This window comes from Pinus tabuliformis, chromosome 1_1, assembly GCF_031772625.1.
Source record: "Pinus tabuliformis cultivar Carrire ecotype Pingquan chromosome 1_1, CPIR1, whole genome shotgun sequence".
Taxonomy (NCBI): domain Eukaryota; kingdom Viridiplantae; phylum Streptophyta; class Pinopsida; order Pinales; family Pinaceae; genus Pinus; species Pinus tabuliformis.
In genome coordinates, this window is record NC_142297.1 from 658,355,961 (window position 1) to 658,362,186 (window position 6,226).

Genomic DNA, 6,226 nt, shown 5'->3' on the forward strand with positions numbered 1-6,226 from the left:
ATGTTAAATACTGAATTATCCACAAAATGGTGAACCCACACCAATACAAAAGAGGCCGTTATCTACCAGGCCGCATCGATTCACATTAAACCGAACAAAGGAATGCCTCTATAAATCCCAAATCAGGGTTTCATTTACGTCCGTCTATCCTTTGCTCTACATCCAGCAATAAAAAAAGGGCTAACCAATCAACGGAAGTACACATGAGAAATGAGAACAAAATGAGAAAAGCTTAACCGAAGACACCATATACACAGAAAATTAAAAACTAAAATCTTAAACAGAACATCCATGGCCATGCCGCGGATCAGACAAATAAATGAGAACAACAATAAATCAATGCAATGCATAATACAGAATTAGATGAAGAGAAAAGAGCATTAAACCAATCCAGTGCAGAACGCAGAAAAAGATATGATGAAGTGAAATTGCTGGATGTTAGGTCCCTCAAAACGATTTATATCTCTTCTAGTTCAAACGGTCACAAGCTCATACCCGCGCCTGCTTTTTGCTTTTCAAGTCTATTTTTTTTTTTTACTTTTTTAAATCGGCCATTGTCTTGCAGGTCAAGAATGGGTGGTATACAATACAAGCGGTATATTTTTTCATACTTGGATTTATTTTCCTAGCCTGTAATTCAAGAAAATAATTTCGTAATATATAATTTATTTCATGAACTTTCTATCATAAATATTAAAATAAAATATAATAAATGCCCTAGTTTTGAATGGCCAAATTCAAAAATAGGAAAAAATATTTAATTATGAATACGTAGTTACTTTTTATTTTTTGTTTTTCCACGTGATTTCTTTTATTTTGTGAATATTAAAAGAAGCATATTAAATGTGCAACTCTTTCATAAACTTATTTTTTTAAATACCCATGCTTTTCCAGTGAGAATTTTGTTGTTAAGAGATTAACGTTTTATTAGTGAGAAGTTAGAAGTGGTTTAAGATTCAAGGGTATTTGGTAATAGTTTCACAGCTAAGTTATGGTAGATTTTCATATTCTCCAAAATAATATATTGTTTTTTATTATCTACAAGAAAGTTATTTGTGGAATATTATAATATTATAAGGTTAAGAGTAAATAATTTTAAAAATAAAATTTAAGTTTAGTTTAACTATAAATTTGTTTCTTTTTCATTGAAATTGAAATTTAATGATGTAATTTTGAGTGAGATTATGATTTTTTTGTTGTTTGAAATAGGTTTTTGTGATTTTAAAAATAAAATTTGATTTTAGTTTTTTTTTTTTTTTTTTCTAAGTAAAGGCTAGTTCTATATTAAAGAAAATAAAAATATGTACAGGAGTTAGACCTTCCGAGGAGGCCGAGGCCAGTCCTCAAACAGTAAAAACTGGACCATACTGTCTATCCGTTGATTCTGATTTACAGAAAACCTTCCATGATTCTGATCTTTCCTAGCCATCTGACTACCTAGACTTGTACTGACAAAACTAACAATGATAACTTGTAGGCAAAACCTTTTGACATCATTGACTCTAACACAGATAAAGCTGACTGCAATAAACTGTAACAGACTGAAGTAGAAAGACTGAGACATTAGACTGAGACAGACAGAATGAAGACGCATCATAAACATCGAGACCATTTCAAAATCTTTGGCAAAAGCACCCATCGAATTTTACTGCACCTAGCTGGACGACGCTGACTGCATCTCCTTCCCTGGGCTGGGCGAGTCAAGCCAAATGACGAAGCCTTCCTCGTCCAGAATCGGCTCTCCCAAGCCAGGTTGCGGGCGGTCGTTGCGCGCGTCCCTCTTCATAGCATAATTCGAAGGCGGAAGGATTTCTTGAACCGATGCCTCCTGAGCTGGAACCTCCCGAACCGGGGTATTCTGAACCGGGATACCCTGACCCTGGCCTTCCTCGATGCGGTGTGCTCTGTACACTAATCCATTCATATCCCCCAGGAGAATGTCACTGTCCTGAGGGCTTGCGGAAGCATGAGAGGTTGAGCTGGGATCGTCGGGCTCTTCCTCAGAAATGTACACAGAGAGATTAACCACCACCTCTGGTCTAATGAGCCTGCTCGGGAACCTGAGACGGAATGTCTGATAAGTACCTTGCGGGACAAGGCTCTCCTGCTCCGAGCTAGGGGAAGAGGGGGGTACAGAAGCCATAGGGGAAACAGGGTGCAGATTCTCAAGGTCAGGGCCGACACGAGTGCCAGACCTCCCTCCTCTTCTCGGAATGCCTCTGCTACGCGGCATGGTGAATAACAGAGACCCAAACAGCCTTTCGTCCCCTTGAAAATCGGCAACAAGAGTGACACACCTCACAACACAAGCATTTACAGAGGAATTCTGGCTCTGAGTTGGCCCAGAAATAACAATAAATAGAACGGAGACAATTACCATCGCGGGAGGAGGGCGCATCGCCATAAACCGGTTCCTCATCGAGTTCAGAGCTGCCATGCTCGTCATGAATGCACAGTCCCCTCGGCTCTGATCCATACAGCGCTCATCCGCCTTGAGCATTAACTTATAACCGCCTTCGCAGACCTCCGAGTACATGCGTCTGCCATCCGTCATCGCCGCAGGTGTCGTGGCAGGCAACATAGTTAATGGCAAGTAGAAGCACCCGCATCCGGGTAAATTTGATTTTAGTTTTACCATTGGAAGTTTTATTGTTTGTGGTGTAATTTGGAATAAGATTGTCATTTCTTATTGTTTAGAATGTCTTTTTGAATACATAAATGGATAATTCTACATATTACACTACTTAAACTTATAATTCTAAAAAATTCTGACAACAAAATTAATAAGAAAAGAGAAAAAATAAATATGCTTGAAATGTTATTGCAAATAGTTTTTAAAATAGAATTAGTAAAGCTATATTGTCCCAGTAGACAACTCAATTGGTGATCAATTAATATGGGTTTAAGAGAGGAGGACAAGTAACATAATTTACTAGATTTTTTACATATATTAGCAGAGGATGGGCCACCTCACTGGTCACCTTAGTGGTTGTTTGACAACTGAGTTTTGATACGTTTTCCCACTATCGAAAATAATATATTATTATCTATAAAAAGTCATTCTAGAAAGTTATTTCCTAAATATTATAATATTATATAGTTATAATTTTTAAAATATAAATTTAAGCTTAATTAAACTATATTTTTTGTCTTCTCATTGAAATTTAATGATGTAATTTTTGGTGAGTTATAATTTTTTGCTGTTTAAAATGAGTTTTTATGATTTTAAAACTAAAATTTAAATTTAGTTTTACCAATGGAAGTTTTGTTTTCTCCATTCAAATTTGGTGGTCTAATTTTGGAAATTTGTAATTTCTTATGGTTTATAATGTGTTTTTGAATACATAAATAGAGGATTTGCTTATTGCACTACTTAAACTTATAATTTTAAAAAAATTAGGGACAAAATTAATAGGAAAAGAGCACACATGAATATGCTTGAAATTTTAATGTAAATAAATTTTTAAATAAAATGTATAAAGTTATATTGTCAAAGGGACAACTAAATGGGTGGTCAAAGTAATGTGAGTCTTAGAAAACTAAGAGATCTAAGGTTCAAATCTAGTTGTGACCTAGTTTTTAGAGAGGAGGATAAGTAGGAGACCCCAGAAGTTTACTAGTAGCTAAAGCTATGCATTCCACTCGGATTTTATATATATATAAGAGATAGAAATGTTATGACATTGTTAATTTTAAGTGATTAAAATTTTAAAAAAGAAGAGGTGAGAGTGTGGGGTTCTTTATGACCTTCTGGAACAAATTGAATTAGATTACTATTGAAATCTAAACAAAGCTTCCGATAATTAAAGTGAAACATATATTCTCCCTTACTTGTATCATTTTGGCAAAATCATTTCCAATCAAATCACATAGTATTATGGAAGAATTATAACAACACAATTTGACAGAGCATGTGGAGAACATTTCCCTTAAATTGCAAATTAATTCATCTACACATAAAAATCTAAAAAAACCTATCCTTATTACTAAACATTCAAATTAAACATGTACTTAAAAACCTTGACAAAATAATTTATCTATTAATTAAACAAAATTTAAATTAAATTTAAATTTATTATTAACCTTTGGAACCATGTGAATCAATGTAACCTTCATAGAAGCAATGATTCCATAAATCATGAAATTACATTTTGAATTAAACTCTAAATTCCAAGGTCATGATATGTCATGCATGCTTCGAGGAAATGGTGAATATTTTAAAATTTTAGGGAATAGTACAATATACTAAACCATTACTCTAGCACCTAGGATGGCACGCCGACGTCTGACGCAAAGGCACTCCATCATGCAATCGACGTGGGACGACCACGTTAGAAAAAACTCATTGATGTATCTCCCCATGTGAGCAGGTAATGGGAGACTAATGTTCAAAGCAAGATTAAAGCATTGGAGATGAGTAAAGAAATAGTAGTTATTTTCGTAATTACTTTTTGTTTAAGCATTCTTAGAAATGGGCATTTCAGGACGTTTTAGATGATATAAAGGAAAAAATGTAAACTTTAGAATATATAGAGAAGTATGGAGTGGACAATGTGTGTCAAAGTTTTTATTGGTTTTAATTGTACAAAGAGTAGCTCTCCAATCAATATGTTAAATATATGCTAATGTAATGTTTTATTTAATATTTTGATCTAGTCGAGTTACAAAAACAAATTAAAAATAAAATAAAATAAGAAACATAAAATGAGTGATTATAATTAATTGTAATTATAATTAATAGTTAAACTAGCTTAGATCCGTTTTAAACTTGGATTTACCAACAAGACTGATCAAATCTCTTGACATGCAAACTTCCATTAAAGTGAAAAAAGAATAGATCTCTTTGGTCTCTTGGTAGATTGGAATTAAGATGGATCTATTAGATCTAAACATACAAGATATATTTGTGCTTGAAATAGATTGAACAAATCATTAAACAAAAATAATATCATGGAAAAAGAACCCAAGTGTGATATCCCCAAATTATGTAAATATTTAATTTATAACAAACCAAACAATTTGTTATTACTTTAATTATAAAACTATTTCATGGATTAATTATGGAGAAGTGAATTAGCAGTTATTTGTAAATATTGTTTTTATTTGTTAAGTAGTTATTGAGACAATTATCTTCCCTAACTAATTTCTCAGTATTTACTCAAAAAAGATCAGGAGGATAGGGGTATCTGAGATCAAAGAGGAGAAGAAAAGAAAGGAAAGAAAGTCTGTGCTGATGTCAAACGTCTGGTATGGACCAAATAGTTGAGAGATAGTAAGATCTTGTAATTGAAAAAAAAGAAAAGGTTCCTGGGTACATGAACAGCTAGGGGGGAGACTACAGGAGATAGTAGTCTCAAGGTTGGGAGGTAAAATATCGAGCGGCGAAAGCATTGTGAACTAGATAAGTGAAATTCCCTTATGAAGTAATTAGAAATCTATGTTTCTTCACACACACACATATATATGTGTGTGTGTGTGTGTCAATTTCTATTAAACTGTAGGAATTGACATGTTAATTTGAGAAATTAGTAATAGTAGTTTGTAAACAACTTTCATGTAAATTGTTGAAAGGAAGATTACTTAGTTTGTTCGTAAATGTACCATGAGAGTTAGTTGCATTTATTAAAAAACAAATGACAAAGTTTAAACAAGTATATTTCAGTAATGAAAACAAATGTTAGGGAACAAAGATAAAGAAATTACTACCCAAAATTTCTTTTTTCTAGTGAATATTAGAATGTTAAAACCCTTGCTAGGAAGACCAAACCCTAAGTAACATGGACAACAAAAAACAAGCATATATATATATATATATATATATATATATATATATATATATATAATAAAACAACATTCACAATTTGTTAAGAACAAAAAAATCAGTAGATATAATAAAATGATAAATACAGTACGTGACAGGTAATTCAAGGAAATTCATCATGATACCCTCGCGGATTGGGGAAAATACCCTTCACTTTTGCAATGCAATTTAGTTAGATAAATAAAACTGTTAAACCATGATAAAAGGAAAAGAAACGAAGAATTGTTGAATCTTATCAATAACAGAATGCATTAAACAGTCAAATAAGTTAACCATAACTTAAGGATAGTATATTCTCGAACAACATCACAAGATGGCTAGACTAACGCTATAGCTGAATAAGTCTCCTTAAAAAAGGCTTCACTGCTCCTTCCAAATGTTACCTCTATGGCTCACAAGAGGAGA